Genomic DNA, 19511 nt, shown 5'->3' with positions numbered 1-19511 from the left:
CCTCTAGTATAGCTGAATGGAGCTGCAGAGCAGATATGTTCCTTGTCTCTGGCAAACCAGCACAAAGGAAATTTCCCGCTAACCCTCAAATCATTCAAGTCTTGAGTGATTTGTAGGTTATCATATGAATTTGAGAACATTTGAAAGAAAGAAAGATAGAGAATCACACATTCCTGCTTCTGGCACATTAGCCAAATGGGACCTGATCCAACCAACCCCTATAGTTAGAGGAAGAACTTGACTAATTTTTGGATGAAGCCCAGGTAGTGCCTTGCTCTCATTAGGAACAGTTCCACTTATCCTTGTGCTCTATTTCCTTRCTTTATTTCTGCATAGATAATTATTTGCTGCAGGGCCGGATATTTTGCAGACCAAGTGTTTGAATTTTCTGCTGTGATCTTCATGTTTTCAGACAAATTTTCACAAGGGTCCTGGGGGCTCTGCATTCTGACATTAAGTTTATTAGGTTGGCACAAGAGAGATTTATCAGAGGACTTCAGCTCACCCTCTTTTCAACATCTATTAACTCAGGGGTACAAGGCATAGACCTGATTCACCTATCGACTGTGGCTTCCTTCCAGCAGAAGAAAGTAGGTATAAGTGATGATTTTTAAATTGCAAGGAGGCTTGGATACAGGTCTGCTTGAGAAACAAACCCTTGTGGTAAGGGAATGAAGCTGGCAGCTGGCAAGCTTTCGGGAGATGGAGAATTTCACTGCAAATTAAGTTATAAGAGGATCTATGTGATAAAAGGAAACCTTCTAATGGAGGTTAGTGCTCGTTCCCTGTGAAAAGCCATCAAGGTTTGGATATTTGGCATTTCTAATTCTGTTAAGTGTCAAAATCAATGCGTGATGGGTCTGCAGGAGCCAGCCAATGGACATGCCCGTGCTGACATACCAATTTGGTACAAGGAAGGGATGAGGAAGGGACTTCCCAGAATAAGAGAGTGAGACATCTCTTGAAATTTAATTTGCTTAATAAGGTTTTAAAAGCATTAAACCCTATATTAAATAACAAGGCCATTTCCACCCTCCTAAAATAAACATTGAGCTTCGTTTGCAGTTTCCCACTTGTAAGCAACACATGTAAGTGCGGGGCCTGTTGTTGCAACCCTGGAAGGCTCCCAAGCAAGTGATGCTTCTTTATTGGAAGCAAATGAAGAAAAAAAGAGACAGAGAGAATCTGTCAAGGAGAGGGAACAGTTTAATTGGATTAAAACCTATGAGCATGTACAGTAGGGAAGGAGAGAGCTCTCCTATCTCCAATTCCTGTGGAGAAAGCAAGGAGATTACTGGGGGTGAAGTGAGAGCTACGCAACACAGCACAGCAGCCATCCAATGCCCTGAGTTAGCCAGCACCGGGGCCCCAGAGGAATTGCTGGCTTTTTTTTTCAGTGCCTGTGGAGTTCTCCCTGGAAAAGGGTGGCTGGTAGTGCTCATTAGAGGGAGTGTGGGTCTCCTCTGGCACTGAATGCAAATTAAGGAGCAATGTTTGTGTTTGTGGTTCATTAGCAGTCAAGTGGTTTGTCCAAAATACATTTTGCTTTTTCTCTAAAGGGACAGCCTGTAGATTCAAGCCTGGGATTTCTTATGCATTTCAAATGACTTTACTCCAGCCCTGGTCTTTCATCCACGCGCTGTTATTTAAAAGAATCCTGAGTTTTGGGATTCCTTTTCATCGGTTCTCAAGGAAGGGGAGACTTTGCAAGGGAAGGTACAGCTACATTGTACAGTCAAGGTGGGCAGACTCAAACTCACTTGGTGTTTTGTACTTGACTTGAAATTTGGATGAAGAAGGCCTTTGCAAATTCAAGTTATCGTTGCAAAGACACAACTAATGATTGTCTAGGGCCAAGCCACTCTATCAATATGCTTCCAAGTCCTAGCCTTATATCTCAGCTCTATACCTGGTAGACAAATTTCTGAAGCATTAGCATTTTTGGTGCTCAGCTCTGGGTACAGAGTTTTGGAAATGTGAGTCGTAGGCTATTTCTGGACTAATGCCCAAGGTATGCAGTGGCCCATGCTGGTGTCCAGAAGCCTGGATCTTGATGTAGGCTGAAATTTGAAGGCCTGGGATCTGGTGTTGAGTTGGCCCTGAAATGCTGCTATCCTTACAATCCCCTGTGCCAAAATGGGAGATATAAAGTAGACTCTGGAAGGATGCTTGCCAGAGTGAGAGAGATGGGGGAGGCAAGGAAGTTTTGCAGGTCGGATGGGGGAAGGGGCTTTGATTTGAATATGAAGAAGCATTTGGAGGCGAACCAGCAGCAGATTGTGGTACCTTCTTAATTCCGTGAGCCACACATGAATGACCTTTTTGTCTGCCTTCCCCTGCCTGCAGCAGGGGGTTCTCCCCCCTGCCTTTGCCCACCACACACACTCATTGATAATATACATGTGCTAAATAGGATTAACTCTCCCTCATCTGCATGAGTTGTTTCTCTCCCTTGCTCCTGCTTGAGCCGTCCCCCCACACACTCTTCCACCCCCCAGCTCCTTCTGGAGCTCCATGTGGGCCTTGTGTGGAGTTTAGCTCCCTCATTGTAGGGCAGCTGGTAATGGGAGCAGGGCTGAAAAGCCGGCTGTCAGGCTCAGTGCTCGGGAAGAATAGGCGGGCGTCTGCTCTGCAGCTTTCCCTTTGATAGACGAGGATAATCCCTGCTATGAGAAGACTGAGTCAAATGGAAAGGGAGAGTGAGTCCAGTGCCCTCCCACAGCCTTGAAGCAGCCCAAAACACAAATCCTGGGATATGAGGGGAGACAGCTCATCCTGCTAAGCATCTTGTGATGAATCCATTTCTTCCTGAAGATGTCTTGTTTTTCTGGGCAGGAAGGAAGACAGCTCCAAAGCTGACTCCCTGGAGAAGAGAGAGGTGCCCTTTTTTTTGCAGCCTGTACCACAAGATGAACAGTCAATAAACAGGGAATACCTCTTTCCTCTGCAGGAACTGCTCCCTCCATTCATGGTTTTGTTGGGGAGTATTCCTGGCTGCCATGTCCAATTATGCCATTGGGAAGTTTGGGAATAGACCTGCTCCAACAAAGCCGGGGGAAATGCCTCTCAGGTTTCCTCCCCAGCAGGAGCCATCCTTTGCTTTGAATCAGGAATCCAGCATGGGACAAGGGTGGTTCAGAGCAAGGAATGTGGGGTGGCAGCTATGGACAGTGAGCCCTAAGGAGGCATGAGAGTCACAAACTGATTCAAAAGCAGTCTAAGTTACTAGCTCAGTGGGAAAAACACTTGTTGCAGAGGTAGGAGCTGATCCTTTGAGCCTCACTTGCAGCATGTGAGATGTTAGAGATAAACAGGGTCCCAATATTAGGGGGCTCACCTTACAAGGGAGAAACTACAGGTCAAAATCTCTAACTCAGGTAGTCTGTAAACACAGGTTCCTGATGTTGAGCATATAACCATCAGTCAGGTGCTGGTTTAGTCTCTTTCTGTCTCATTTTCTATAAAAGAGCACTTGAAAAGTCTTGGTTTTGAGATTTCTTTTGGCAAGAAATGGTATCTTCAATCAAAGTGTTCTTTGCATGRGAGCTGTGAGAAGATGGCAATCTCAAGTGTATAGCCAGAGATTTAAGACAATGTTCAGGCAGGATGTTAATTTTATTTACTGATGTTTACAAAAAACCATGATTTAGGCCTTGGACCAAGTATTGCCATGTTGCTGAATAACATTGCTGGCCTATTGAGAGAAGAAAATGAGGCAGAGCCAGAACAAGAAAATACAAACCAGTGAGAAGCAAGAAGGATGTTCTAGCTAAACTGTGTGTGTGGTGGTTTTTTGTTGTTGTTGTTTGKTTGGTTTTCTGTATTCTTATAAATCTGATCTACTGCTCCACTCTTGGTTCTCGGAGAGTGTGGAGCTTAACTCTGGATTAAACATTTAATTCCCRGATGTTCTTAAACTTTGAATGTTTACCTGTACTCACCGAACACTTCTGATGCAAAAACTTTGGTTTAGTGTTTCCAYAAAACAGGCACAGCAAGGAAGGGTTGTTCTTCCAGCAATTTAGCATCTGCTTTTCCAGACAGGATCCAAAATGGAGAGAGATTGCAAGAGCAAAATGGTGGCACTAGCTGAACATCAGAGAAGCTGGCGGGAACTTCTGCTTCTAGTTCAGCTTTCAAAAAAAGCWAAAGGCCATTGACCTTTTGCATTATTTATTCTAACCCGTTTTCCCATCCTTACTTGAGTTTCAAACAGAAGTGGCCCAAGCCGAGTCTTGCAGATGGATTAACAATCAAGTATACAGCTGCACATACCTGGCATTCATGCATTTGCTTTGGCCAACCTTCGAAGAGCCGATCTCATTTTATTTTTTGGGTGCTGGAATGCAGGAGTGGGTGGAAGGGCCAGGATGTGAGAAGCATCTACAGATGTTTTACAAGAAGAAAGTTAAACTACAGTTTAGGCAATATGATTTACTTGAATCTCTAGATTGTTTACTGGGTGGATTTTTTTGAGTTTCAGTGGAACTTCTGGAGAATTTTTGGGCCATAGCTTATTTTGTTAGTTTTCCTTTATACCTTTATATATTTTTCTACTTCTATTCTTGAGACAGTTTTGATCACCTGAATGTGAGAGTCTAATTTTATCGTACAAGCAACAAGATATATGGCAGCTTGCCTTGCATAACAAAGTCTTGATTGTGTCATGAATCATGGACTGTCCTTGGAAGACTTTCTCTAATTAATTTCAAATTGTTGAGCTCCCTTGTTCATAAGGACCCATTCATAGAGGTCCATCTTCCTATGGCCAGGTCTGTACATGTCACCCTGGCAGAGCAGTCCAAGACATAAAAGCAAAAGAGAGCTCAAAATCTTTACAGAAAACCCAGGTAATATTCATAGGCTTGTTACAAACACAAGCCTAACTCTGGTGAAAGGCTTGTATGGGATAGTGSGCTTGAAAGCACACACTGAACATATGGTTCCACCTAGCATGGACAAGAAGGAGAGCAGCAGAGGCTGCCAGAATGGAGTGAGATTTCAGCTGAGATTTTGGCTTTGTTCAAATCCAGAAACTTCAAAAAGCAAATTCAGGGACCAAGAAACACGATGAGTTGGAAATGAAAGGAAAGGAGMTCAATTTTCCCCGAGTGTTGTGTGGAGGGGGACTTGTGAGGGGTTTCTGTTGGCCTTGGAATCACCCACCCCAGCAGAGGCTTTGCCTCAGGCTGGCACTGAGCTGGCACAGTCCTTTGGATCCCAAAACCAAGGACTGTATCAAAGTCCTCTTCGTGTGGCTTGCATCCATGTCTTTGTCCATGCACTTTCAGCAGAGGTCAACCAAAATCTTGCAGGAAAGATACTGTGTGCCTGTATTAAATATGCACACACACAGAGCTGTAAAAATCTGTGAAAGTCCTGAATAGAAAGCTAATGGACAGGCCTCCCTGTAATGCAAAGCAGCCCGTGCTCTGTTTGCAGTTGGAAAGCTTGGAAACAGGAGTGAGGTCTGTGCTGGCAAGGGGAAAATCTTGACTCCTCACAGCCAGCACTGCTGGCAGCCAGAGATGATCATTGTCAATAATATGCAGGAAGATTGTGCTCCATTGTTGCGGTCCATTATTAAATTACATAATTTTCATTTTTTCCATCCTTGAGCTTTACCACTTAAAATGGTTTGTCCTATGCAATCAAATATGATCCTTGGGCCTCAACTTAAATAACAATGAGCATTCTCCGGAATGGAAAAATAGAAAGAAAATAAGGGGAATATACAGTAACTCAAATATATATGTATAAACTAACCGAGRCTCAGATAGTTTCATCCTAATGAAAGGATTAAGTAAGTACATGCAGATCATGACCTTGAAGGCACAGAAATATCATCTTTGTCCTGGGGTCAGACAAATCATCCCTTTAGCCCCGGGGAAAATTACTCCTGGATGTGCTTCAGGCTGGCTTGGAGGTGGGCATTGGTATCATGGACAGCAAGAAAATTTCCTTAGGGTTCTGACTAGTTTATTGAGAATTCAATAGTAATTTAAGCTCTCCAGAATAACTTGTTATTTTCAATGGAATGGAAGTTTTAACATGGCCAGTCCCAGTGCTTTAGGTGGGGAGAARTAATTTTTTAAATTGAATTCATGTGACTGTGATAATGTTGGTGCAAATCAGATATGGATAGTCAAACATTATACATTTGTGACTGATAACTATATTGCTTTATGCAATACAGCAAGCAGCTGCTTTTGAGATGGTTAATTCTGTCCTTGGGAGCAAGAAGGAACATGAACAGTCAAATAACACTTTTGGGTATTTAAACCTGGTTATCCTGATGTACAGTTAGTTACTAATGGTCATATCCATATTCCTGGGCAGTATTTCCATGCCAGCAGCATACTGTGTTGCACACTCCAGCAAGATGCTGCTGCTGCAAACTGCATCTACTTGCTCCTAGACTTCAGCCACCACGACTCCTGCTGTAGTTGGATGCCTTCAGATGCTCTTCCACTTTTTGGATCCAATTTGTGACGGCTTTTTTTAGAGGATTTGAATACAACCTCTCACCCTTCTCATGTTGATGTAAGGTCTGTTATGGTATCTGGATTTGAATTTCCAGCTCAGGTCCACTTCCARTCATGGAAAATGGCATGCTATACGCTGGGTAGGTGTTGGAAGGATAGGCTTTCAGTCCTTCCTTTCAGCACCTTGTTGGTCATGTTGCTTTATGGTGTTTTAATTAATTTAATTGATTTCTTGGCTCTATTGTTTTTTTGTGTGTCGAGGTCTGAGCTGTGGCCTGCCTTTTTTCCCCACACTCCCATCCCCATCTGGCAGTTTCACTTCTCAGAGTTTGGGCTATCCTGGGCTTTGGAAAACAAGTGAATTCCCAAAAGTAAAGGAAAAGGATGAAAAATAGCAACACTAAGCTGAACAAAACAGAAACTACCTCTTGCTCTGTAATTCAGGAGAATTGCTAATGTTCCTGAGATCATTTCTGAGGTGCTCTGGAATAGCCTTTTTCTCGGACTGCGATGGTGGAAAATTCCCCCAAGCATTGCGGAGAATCTCCCAAGTCAGGGATTTTGCTTGAACTTTTCTGAATGGGGAGACTGACTCAAGCACAGGTATTCTTTATGAAGCAGCAGCATCTTGCATAGCCCAAGAGGAGAAAGCAGGCCAAGCTGCCCTGATGCAAGGATTCCACTTAAAGAACTAACAATTTGCGCCAGAAAAGTTGTTTCCTTTTTTCTGTCTTTCTTTCCCTTCCTGCCTCTTTGCTTGGCTTCGTTGCATTGCTCCTGGGACGTTCAGAGTGACAATAAGGCAATTGTTTCTTCATGAACASGGCTCAATGAAACTGTGCAGCAAAAGTGACACGGCAAGGAAATATGACAAATATTCTGTACCTGTGTGCAGAATACTGCCATTTCCTGAGTGTGTATTCCCGAGAAGAAAAATATCCAGCCAGATATTGATTTTTAAACAGGATGTTACCACTTGTGTTTCTCCCCATTTCTGAAAATACGAAGCTTGGATCTCCCTCTCTTCCATGCCCTGCAAAGAGAAAACGCACCAAATATCAATTACATTTTTAATCTCTAAGACCCAGTCTCCAAATGTGTTTGTGTCTATGTATATACACAAACTGTTTTTCCTTTGTCTTCCCATCCAAAATGCAAAAGCATCTCAGATGTTGTGATTCCTCCAGGTTTCTCCCCCGTGGGAGGATGGAAACATGTAACATTATCTTCGAGCTGCCTACTGCCTGTCTCTGAAATTAGCATTTCAGTGACTGAAAGGTAGTTAGTTTCCACACACACACACACACACGGAAAAAAAGAGAGAAAAAAAAAAAAAAAGAAAAAAAAAGAAAGAGGGAGAGAAAGAAAAAGAAATGGAGGGTAGTACAAGGCTGACACTAATAGTAATAGGAGATGAGGGAGAGGGTATGGGACATGTTGGATTACTAAATGAAACCTGTGATTTTAGCAGACAGACCAACAGAACAATGAAAGGGGCTTTTACAGAATAAATTAGCTCTCTAAGTCTCTGTAATTAGCTACCTGAAGGCAGAAAATCCTTACAGAGTTAACGGAAGGCTCTTTTACTATCCTAAATCAAGCATTCTTTAAAGAATTTTGACTTTTAATTTTGGAATATTTTCTCTATGAGCAAGAGCAGAGGAGGTGCAGCTGAATGTGTGACTGAGGAGCCTGGCAGACACTCCAATCTCATGGTAATTAATGAAGTCAGTTGTTTAYGGCTGTCATGCCAACAAATCACTCCTTGTGCAAAAATTAATCCTGTCTCCTGCATGGGGCTCTGGGTCTGGGCAGTTGGAGGTTCCCAACAAAGGCTCTCACGTGTGGAGCTRGGCAGAAGTGCTCTGCAGTGCCCGAGGCTTTGCTAGCCTCAGCATCATGGGGACCTGAGGAGCTAAGGAAAAAGTCTGGAAGAAATGTTGGAGAATGTTTGGCCAGGCTGGACCACGTATTATCCCTGTCTCTGACAGAGCTGCTTCCCACATGGCAAACGGGCACAAGTCAGGCCCATCCAAACTCCCTCCTGTTGCAGAGGGAGCTGATGCCTGGTAGTGCCAGAGGAAAATTCTCCCCAGTTTGCATGTTATGTAGTAGTTGTCTTGATCTGTTATAGGCTTCCTCTTCAGTGCTCTGATTTAGGACTGCTCAAATCATGTTTAATTTCTTACAAACAATGACATATTTCCCTTTTTAGTATTCTTTCAAGGTGGTTTTGCCACCTCCCCACCTTTGCTGGAGGTTTCCCATCCTCAGCAGCTGAGTGAGCAGTTAGCGCTGCTACTTTCCAGGGGTGGCTGCCTCCCACGAGGGAAGGGAAGGAACGGAACGATATTTGTGTGTTTGAGGTTTTATCCCAACTGATTTTTAAACTCAGTTACTGGGGCGTTCACAAGGCAAAATTAACGGTCTCGCCTGATGAGCTTGCCTGTTTAAAATCAGCTGCCCTGGAATAGCGGCTTTGCAGGCTGTGGACAAGTAGGTCCCTATAAGCAGCTGGAGCTCGCACGGGTGCAGGGTATTTTTATCTTATCCTACACGAGGCAAGTCTTGGCACCAGAGCAGGGAGCAGCCCGAGGGAGCGGGCCAGGACAGGACCCATGTGGATGATTAATTATCTGCTGCAGACACTGGTCCTCTGAGGTGAGAACTGCGGCTGCTGGGCACCTAGTGTAGCTAGCTGCCTTCACTGTGCTTGCTTCTTAGAGCCCGTTTAAAGGAATTAGGAATATTATTTGTCTCTAGGAACTTGGAAAGGACTGGTGGAAAAAGGGTAGCTTTTTGAAGATTTAAGATAATACCTCACTGCTCCCCAAAAGGATTTAAAAAGAAATGCTGGGGTTTAGCGCTTGTGTCCCTATAGTTGGAGAGCAAATCACATGTACATTTTTCACAGGTAGATGATGCCTGTTTGTTCTGCCCCCTCTATGGCAAAAGGCCAGGCTCAAAACCATGCGAGCACAGTCCTGGGTCTGAGCTCTGCTCGGGGTAAATAAGCAGCCCTGCGCTTACGGAGTGTCCTTCAGCTCTGCAGCACCGCTGTTCAGATGCCCGATTTCAAGCACTCGTTTTGGAAGCAGCTTGGCCAAGTGCAAGATCTGCAGCCTCCACCAATATCCTAGAGCCAATGCAAAACTGAGCCTCTGAAGGATGGATTTTAGCCCCTTTCTGCCATGGTTAACAACGCAGTGTTTAATATTAAATGTGTATTCGTTTTTAATCTAGAAGCCTGACTCTCTGCTCTCAAACAAGCCATTTGTAACAGGCTCTTCTTCCAAGCAGAGGAAAGAAATACTTGGTCCTGGAAGCCAGTTTCATAAAGAAAACACAAAGAGCATCTTTCTGAATAGCATGCAAGTGTGAAAGGAAACGTGCAATTGCTGGAGAAATGGAATCATTTGTACTCAGCGAAGGGGAAAGAAAAAAAGAAAAAGAAAGAGCTTTTCAAAAGAAGATCTGTGACTGAAGCTCTCCAGAACTGTTTAACCTGTTGGGGATATTTAGCAGATGAATTCTGACCCACGTTCTCCACTTTGCTAGACCCCGTGACGGAGCGACACAGCATCTGCCGCCCGCKCTCCGCCGCCGCCGGGCTCACAATGCTGGAGGAAACGGGGGAGAAAATTATGCAAATTGCTCGGAGCAGATTACTTGGACCAGCTGCTCTTCTTCCTCCTCAATCAAAGGTCTGCCTGGGAAAGCCAATCTAGATTATATATGTCAGGCGCGTGGTCGGAGGCTGAGCCGCTGCCTCTTGGTTTCGCCCCAAGTGGGGCCGTTTCTTAMAGCGATGCAAATTGGGACCCGCTGAAGCTCTCGCTTGCTCCGAGGAGGGCATGAGGGGATGCAAATTCCTTTTGCTTCTGGGGAGGCAACGCGTTGCCAGGCGGCTGCTGGCTGGTTTTTCAGGTCTCTCGTGAGAGAGAGCGGTTCATCCCCACGCTAGAAATTATTGAATTTTATTATTAGGCACGATGAATATGGCAGAGAGAGAAGGGAAAAAAAAAAAAGTGGTTTATACCCCGCACAGCTGGGAGTACTGCTGGCTATTTTTGTGTAGCTCTTTAAAAGTGAAATTTATTCCCGTGCACAGAGCGGAGGCCAGCCTGCTGACGTGGGTTTAGCAGACGTGGCCGTGACGTGGCTGGAGCTGCTCTGCCTCGCTGCCCTCACCTGCCACACCGCTCACAATACGCAGAGTCCGGACAAGACTTCACAGCTTCATCAATGATTAATATGTTTTTCTAAAAATAATAATAATAAAAAAATGCTGCTGTACCAGAGAGCACCTAACCCCCAGCAGAAAAATAAAAATAGTCCTGTCACACTCTTGTTGCAAACTAGATATCGCTATATTAAATCTCCATTCAAATTCTCTAAGTTTGATGGAAACTTCATGCTTTTTTTTTTGTTTTTCTTTCATTTGTATACAAGATTTAAAAAAAAAAAAAAAGTCTCATGTTAGCATGTGATAGAACACACACATAAATATGTGATCTGATCGGAGCTGCAGATCTGTTGGGATGCATCCTCCAGAGGGTGCAGTTCCAGTTAGAGAGCCCTTACTGTGCTTTAGAGAGATTAATAATTCTGTTGCCCTGCTTTATTTTTTGTTGGTCCTCTCCTCTAGATTTTTTTCCCAGTGGATGCCACAATTGCTGAAGATTTTAGCATTTCAATATACGTTCCCTCTCTTGAATTTCTAATCTGAGCTAGCAAGGCAGGTTCTGAAGATCCTTACCGAGCACATAGAGCTGATGCTTATGGTCCTTTGCTGCTGGAGTGTGAGCGTGGGGAGGAYGTTGTTTGCTCTGAGTTGCTTCTGTGTTCTGTGCTCCCTCTGTTAATATGGGCACGATTAGTGTGAGAAGTTGTTAGTCAAACAAGTGCTATTTTATCAAGTGGGCTAAAGATTTCTAATGAAACCTACACAAAAGTCAGACCCCTCCCTGCTTTCCCCTMTCACTTGTCAACAGAGATGACATTCTTTTTATTTTTCCCAGTCAACAAAAATGTCTTAGGTCTTTAATCTTTAATAATGTAACTGGAAAAAAAAGTCTGTAAAATAAGCAAACAAAATTGAATACAGAATCCTTTTATTAATATTTTTTCTTCTTCCTTAACAGTATTAATCTGCTTCCTTAAGGGATAGATGGTGCATCCTAATATTTTTCAACAGTTAAAAATCATGATTTGATTTTTAGCATAAGAAGTGCACTGACATCCTTTACCCAGATTATCATTTATTATGCATTTCCCTGTAGCATGCTCTTAACATTCTGTGCAGTAAATATTTATAAAAAAAAGAGACAGTGACAAATAAAGCCCGCTSCAAGTTTGCCCCATTATTTCTGGCTTGCCGGCCCTGCTTGCCTGCATGGCACAGGCGACATGTGCTGACAACAGAGGAGTCTCCCGGACTAGCTGCTCGGTCTAATTTCTGTTTGCTGCCAGATGAGTCTGAGCAGCCCGCGTTCAGGGAAARCTGCAATTATAGCTGTGATCTTGACACCAGAGTTCACCTGCTTTTCGGGAGAAGTTTGGAGGCTAATGAGCTGCAGCTAAAGCAGGGGGAGCTCGGCAGCTACTTCTTTAGGTGGGTTGAAGTCCCTCGGTGCTGTGTGGTCCTCAGCTTGCCTGCCTGGCTCTGGCCCCTCACAGGGCAGATTTTCACTGTATTTCTCCAAGTCCTGGCTCTGCTCTGCTTTATCAGGGCTATATTGTATGAAGAGTTGCTGCACTGTATTGATGGAATGAAAGTTACCAGTGAGGGGGAAAAAAAAAAAAACCCTTGAGATGTGATGAATTAGCTGCAATTTCAGTGGTAAAAATGGTCTCTTGTAGCTGGCTATTAACTACACTCTGGTGAATACATTTTCATGCAGGAGATGGTTTGCTATTTTAAAGGAGTCTTATTGAGACTTGATCAAGTTATTTTCAAAAGTTTGAAGTATTATAGGTTAGGAAACCCGATTGCTCAGTTTTACAGTCACATTTTTTATTTGCTGTAGCTTCACTGTGTGCATTCCGTGAAAGTGGYTGGGTGGGTGCAGAAGGAAAAGTGAAGCTAGCCAGCCTGAATAAATGGGGAAAAATAGAAATGCTTTGCTGTTACTCTAGCTCAAAGTAAGTACGACCTTGTATTTCAGAGTGCTATGGCATAAGCTGGAAATTATTCTCTCACCAGTGTGCTTGCATTTCTAAGCTGCAGCCCTGATTCTCCTTATCTTTTACAGAGCACAGCCACTGATGTGGCATTGCGGGTCATTTGTTTAAAAAAAACTGTGCTTGCTATTTTTGACACACAGTCAAGAGATATTTTTTGGTTTGGTTTGGTTTTAGCTTAACAACAAAAGGAGAAATCGAGCCAGCAGGATAGCTCAAAAAGTTAAGCAAACTGGTTGTCTGACAGATCAACATCTCCGGAAGAGGAAAGATCAACAAGGGTCACTACTGGCAGCTGATCAGTGGCAAGTGGGAGAGAAAAGTGGATCTGCCCAAGTACTTTGATGGACAGATGTTATTCAAAAGCTACCAATCAAAGCAATTAGTAATTGGCAATTCAGCAGAGTGGCTAATGAGTTATGTATGAAATCGGCTATCTCCTCACCTGAAGAAGGAAGTTTCTTTTCAATTCTGAGCGAAGGCAGACTGGACCTTTTCTGCAAATTATCTGAGGGCATCTGAGATTCACTAATGCCATCGGAAATGTAAAATTCTTAAGGTATTGCATCGTCTTGTGTTTACTGTGTCTTGTCAGGGAACCTTAATTACAGAAAGGAAATGACTTGTYGGCATTTGCACTTTCCTGCTTTGCTGTTGTTTTCATCATGGTCAGTGTTTTCCTGGTTCCCTTCCATTTTACTTGGGCTGTAACCTCAGTGGATCCTTCAGTCAATCCCAGTTAAAACAGGTCAGTGCATGATTAGGAGACTTTCCAGGGAAACTCAGGTGTTGAAGTAATTTCTGTTGAACTGAGGTTATTTTAGGGACACTTTCTTCTTACATCTGCTCCATTTTGAATGTTACATAGTGAAATTCTTGTTCATATTGAATTAGCTACTAAAGGGTGGTAAGTTCCATGCCCTATCTATATTCTAACTCCTGCCCATGCTGAAACCTGTAATTTCAGGGAAATAATCTGCATTTCAGTGATTTGTGGCTCTATTTTCCTAAGAAGAGTTGTTCTTGATCTTCCATCCCAGATTTTACYGTGTAATCACTGAAGAAACCTATAAACGTTGAGGCAAATGAACAACACCATGAAATATTTCTTTCTCTGGAGACAGAAGTCTTAAAACGCTGGTTCTTGTTTCCATATCTGGTCTTAGGTAAGGTGCTAAATTAATCCTAAACTGCCCAGCTGAAAAGCAGTTTCAAGCCTGACCTGCGGTGAGTGACTGTGAGACACGTGCAGTGGGAGGAAATGGAAGGAGGAATGACCTGCTGCCCCTTCRCCTCTCTTCGTTCCTCCCAGGCATCCTTTGGATCTAAAAGCAATTCTGTAATGGTGGCACCTGGTTCTTGCTGTCAGGATGCCTTGCAAATTGGGCTGGTATAGGTGGTGAAACTTTTTTAATTCAGGTAGCTGTGCGTGGCACTGCTTGAAGCACATAGCAAGCAATAAGAGGGAAGACYGTGCTGTATTTGCTTGATCTGTCATGGGAGGAGCACCACGGTTTGCCTGCTGAGTTTCTCACTGTTTCACTCCAATTCTGTTGAGTAATCTGGTTTCATGCTGTTTCATTTTCGGATGCAGAAGCTGAACTTCAAGCTGGAGTCAGTGGATGCACAGTGTGCAGGACAGCCCAGGGTGACAGGAGCATTGCCAAGGGAGACTAAATCCACAGTGACGGGGTGCACTGGTAACYGCTCACACTCCCTGCCTTATTGATGCTTTGGAGTGGGATTCCCACAGACTGCAATGAGCCAAAGCTCTGCTCTCACCTTGGTTCTACCGTCCCCTCCTTCTCCCTCCTCTGCCCCCTCCCCCAAATCCATAAGAAACCAGACTCCTTGACAGGCAGTGGAATCCAAGATGTGTCCTGTTACCAGGTTACCCACCACTAAATCTGCGAGGGGCTYGGGGACTGTGTATGACTGAACAAGTGACTCCTGTGTCCTGGGGGTATAAATCTAACGCGAGCTTGTCAGCATAAACCCCATATATTTATGGGAAGCTTTCCGAGGAGCTGCACGGGATGAGAGTTTCTGTTCAGCTCCACGGCACAGCCTCCCTCCGTGTGCATGCCCCAGAAACACGCTCCTACCTCCTCGCTGCACCCCAGAGGACAGGGATGCATTTGTACTGATTTGTCACTTGGGGAAGTGGTGTAAGAGACCTGGAATGGGAGCATGAAGGATGGAAGTGACACTAGGGTAAGGGCAGGCAGCATTCGCACTATATTTAGGGTAGGAGAAGGTAGTGGTAACAATTGCAAGGATCATATATAATGCAGTAAAACTGTCTACCTGAAATATAAACAAAGCCCTTTCCTGAGGCACTGAGGGGTGATCAGTCATGTTGACAGTCTCCCCAGCTAAGCAGCCAGGACATCTCATTCAGAAAGCACGGACAAAGTCGAGGGCACTAATTCTTTCATTAGCATCCTTGAAACTGTGTCTTTGCTCTGGTGAAAGGAGTGACTCTTTAAACCTGTTCCAGGCACTTGCCAAGCGTGAGCTGGCAGCTGCACCCTGAGCAGCGTGAGGCCTGGTGTGTGTACCAGGACCTGGCAGACTGGAGAATTTGCCTTAGTTTAGGATATACTGAGCCTTGGTGGCTTGTTCCAGGGTATACGTTGATGAAGTGCATTGAATCCCAAATCTAAACCTGTTAATTGAAACCCCTATACACAGGCTTTCTGCTTCCAAGGTATTTCCCTTATGCAGTCAAAACAGCACTCAAAGCAGCGGGATTGAGCCCTGCACAAATGTATCTCAGATTGGAGAAATGGGCTCAGTTTTGATCTGCCCTTTCACACATTTTTCAGCCCACATGGAGCAAGTATGTCCTGAAAAATTACAGTGTGCTTCCTATATTCTTTCACTCTTCCCAAGACATCTTTTTTTCTTTTTTTTTTTTTTGGCCACTCTCAGGGAGAAGATGCTGGCTTGATCTTAGCTAGTACTTTTTTTTACTTATGCTGTGTGCTAAGAGGGAAAACCRTCCTCATTCTTCAAGGAGCAGAAAGCACATAGATGTCATCCGTTGCTTCTAGTGGAGTGCCTCACATTAATTCCCACGTTCTGGAGAGCATCATCTTTTCCAGGCAGCCCCCCGCAGCACAGACAATAGTGACAGAAAGCTCTGTGATCTGCAGGCCGCTCGATATTCTCCCTATATCATGCTAATTCTTTGCCTGGTCTACTTTTAAAAGTCTCAGAAGAATGAAATTCCACTCTGAGATATCCAGATACAATTCAAGAACAAACCCTTCAAAGTCACAGATCGAAGGTAAGAGATACAGGGGAAACCTGAACCCAGGCCTCTGTGCACAGTAGGAAGGCATTTGATTGCAGTTTTATTGTTCTGCATGTCAAAACTGATGGACCGGCGGGAACAATGGGCTCTCTCCAGGGAAAAGCAGCCTGGGCCTGGATTAGCAGTCACTTGCCCGGGTCCAAGAGTAAGATGTTGGGCCAGTCGGGAGCTGGGAGGGGGTTTGCAGGTGGTCAGGGGAATGATGAGCTGTGCATTATTGCAGCCCTGACCAGCAAAGCTTCACAGCTCCTGCTCTTGGCTACCAGCCCTTCATTTTCCCTCATAATAAATTCAGCCAGTAATTGGAAGAAATAAATTTGATGAGCTTTTGATACAGTTCAAAGGAACAGTAGCCGGTTTCTTGATTCACCGATTGGCAGCTGTCCTTCCTGAGTGCCCCAGAATCAAAGTGCAGTTCTGCCTCGTGCAACTCTCAGTACTTTCACATCTTTTGATCAAGAGCCTAGACACACACTAAAAAAAAATACACTTTGGATCTTTTTTTTTCCTCTCACTATAATTATTATCACATCCATTACTCAGCAGAAGCCTAGGATGTCCTTTCATTCTTACACAAATACTTCCTTTTGGGATTCATTTAAAGTTTCCTTGTGCGTGAAGTGGTCACTTGTCAGTTATGCACCTGAAGGGGAGAGGCGGAGAAAGCACAGTCAGCTAAAAAGGAGCCCTGACTTCAAGCATTTAAAATGAATATTGACAAAAAGAGGGGGTGGTGAGAAGTGGGAATCAAAAGCTCAAAAATTGCTGATTAGGCCAAATCTGACTGCCTTCTGCCTCTCATAGRAAACGGCATCATTAGGAGAAATGCAGCATTGCTGGAATTATGCAACACCTGGTCAAGAGCARTGGGACGAAGAGCATGTCAGTGGCTCAGATTAGAAAAGTAGAGGATCATCCTTTTGTGGGGTTTGCAAAACTTTTAGCCCTGGAAAAGCCACAAGGTSTGACTGTCCCCAAACTGGATCACACTTGTGGTGTGCGTAAGCCAGCTCTAGTACTTGCTGCTAGAGGTGCTGCACAGGAACTTGCATTGGGCAGGTGTGGGGTGTTTTGTCTCCCTGTTGGGGCTACAACCAACCCTGCRCTAGTTAAGCCATCAAGTTTGACATTTCTCTTCAGTCTGATATTCTACTCTAAGGTAGCATGGCGAAGACCAGACAACGGGTCTGGTCTGAACCAGCGTTTTGCCTCTTCTGTCGGGGGAATTTCTCCTCACAAGACCTGGCATCACGATGAAGCAACATCTGGCTCTGATGGTGCCTTCCAAAGGCACATGGGCTGGGGGAGGCAGAGCTGAGCAGCATGTGCTGGGCCTGGGTTCCCCAGCTCGTTATGGCTATGCAGGACCAGTGATGAGGAGCCTTTGGATTATTAGGGCCTCACAATTAATGAGCGGTGCTGGCAGTCTGCTTGTATCCATGGAAAACTATCAGGATTGGCAGTTCTTGGCTTTGCAGTTCCCAGAGAGACCGAGTTAAACCTTTTTCTATCTCCCAAGCACTTAACATAAGTTTGGACTGAGGCATGTTGGGGGAGGAAGATGCAGCGTTGCTTCCCATGTACTCTCTTCTGTGCTGAGTGGGCCCAGGCCCCTGGGATATGGATTTCAAGAGCAATAAATTCACTCTAAAATTTTAAAGAGGATGACGCAGAAAAGTTAAAACAAACAAACAGACCAGCCCCACACAACAAAAGCTCCCTCTCTCCTGACGTCTCTCTGTAGCTGCAGTGTGACACATCAAGGTCAGATACCCTGTCCCACAGGAGCGCGGCTTTGTGCAGCGTGAAGATCATCCCCTGATGATTTGTGACGTCTCATATTTTGTAAGGGTACTTTGTACTTATATAAACCCCAGGAATCTTGTGATGGGACATCATTTACGGTAAGCATTCCCTTTCATAGACCAAGAAAGCCCTGGGCTGAAGTGCCTTCAGAAACTGGACGTGCCAAGGAGCTGTGCAACCTGCCGTTGGCCCCGCTGGCCCCGCTGGCCGACTCCTCTGCCACGCTGCCTTTCTCATGCAAAGGAGAGCTCACATCTGTAGTTCAATAAATCAGCCATCTGAACTTGGAGGCCTTTCTATAGCAGAAGCTGAATGCAACAGCGAGAATAACAGCAAGGATAATAATCCATATGTTTGTTATTGTGATCTGCTCCTCTGGAAGATTAAAGTTCTGGAGCATCATAAATACTCCATTGTGGAGGCCACCAACATTTGGGTTGTGGAAGGGGGTTACGAGCAAGGAGTCCTCCCTGCTGATAACAGTTCCACCCCACCAGCCTCCTCCACATTGTGGTGWTTTTTAGAAAATCTCCTTTTTTTTGCTTTTAATGCAGTGGATTTTCTTGTGCATAGTCTCCTAAATGAATGCACAGGCTGTTTCTGGCGTGCTTTAAACCTTCATGCATTTTTAATGATTTACAAGGAAAAGAATTTTCCTCTCCCTCTCTCTCTCTCTCTCTCTCTCCCCCCACCCCCCTTCCCCTCCTCCCTGACTCTCTTTTTCTTTCTTAAAAAAAAAATAGTAATGACTTAATACATATCAAGAGGAATTGTTGGTTTGTGGTGACGGTTTTATAATTCCAGGTTCAAGTTTTTTCTATTTAATTATGCACAATAATTCTCATGAACTATAATGCAATAACAAAAGCATGCACTGGAGCTGGCATAAGTCTGTTCTTTATTAGTACGGGTACGGGTACTGTGCTTTATGTGTGAAATAAAATATTTGGAAGTAGTGCTGAGTCTGTTTCTTTAGAATTGCACAGAACACTTCTTCTTTTAAACCCCTGAAACTGGGGCCTTCTGCTCTGTAATTGGCCTGCTTCTCACCTGATAAATTCAGTGGTGCTTGTTTCCATGCTGCCTTTCTTCTAACTGCTTTGGTAATGCAGTGATTAAATAGAGGGGTCATCCATATAGTCCTCTATAGTATCTTAGTTTAGGAAGGTTAAAAGCGATTAACTACTGAAAGGCTGCTTGTTGTAAATATTGACACTCCCCCAACCTGCCAGGTTTCTGATTAGCTCCCGAAGTTGCCTTACATTTTGTTTATCAGGTTATCAGCGCTTCCAAAAGCTTATAAGCATCAGGACTTTCCTCATGCCAAATACTGCTGATTTTTCAGAGAATGAAGGCAAAGACATATGAGTATGTGGGTGAGTAAGCTCATCAATTTTGAGTGGAAATGAGTGTGTGATATTAAGCATGGTTGTAAATATTTGCACAAGTGGGACTAATTTTGTGAGCATTAATWTATTTTTCTTGTAAGCCCTGTATTTCCTTTACATTCAGTTTTGATGATAAAGTTTGTCAGTCTCATTGCWTTTTTGGAAAGCAGAGTAGTTTCTGGAGCAAGCAAGATCACTTTATACAGCTGCAAATGGTTTATGTGCACAGATTCTGCCTTGCTCCAAAGCAGCCTGGATTTGATGGCAAGTGCTGGGGAACTTTGCAGCATTTGTCACTGTATTTCTGCACATTCCTCTGATCTGTTTTTG

General features: G+C 44.1%; 1 long non-coding RNA gene across 1 annotated transcript; it reads left to right on the top strand.

Annotated features, from left to right (window-relative positions):
* The first annotated feature begins 13712 nt into the window (after positions 1–13712).
* LOC112954448 lies at positions 13713–17720 on the top strand. The gene is made up of 3 exons (XR_003250709.1): positions 13713–13834; positions 15603–15960; positions 16792–17720. It is a non-coding gene; the product is annotated as an uncharacterized LOC112954448 (long non-coding RNA).
* Positions 17721–19511: the final 1791 nt, after the last annotated feature.

The sequence above is a fragment of the Nothoprocta perdicaria genome, unplaced genomic scaffold (genome assembly GCF_003342845.1).
Source record: "Nothoprocta perdicaria isolate Ctin4 unplaced genomic scaffold, notPer1 scaffold_5, whole genome shotgun sequence".
Lineage (NCBI taxonomy): Eukaryota > Metazoa > Chordata > Aves > Tinamiformes > Tinamidae > Nothoprocta > Nothoprocta perdicaria.
This window is presented reverse-complemented; position numbering and strand designations above follow the sequence as displayed.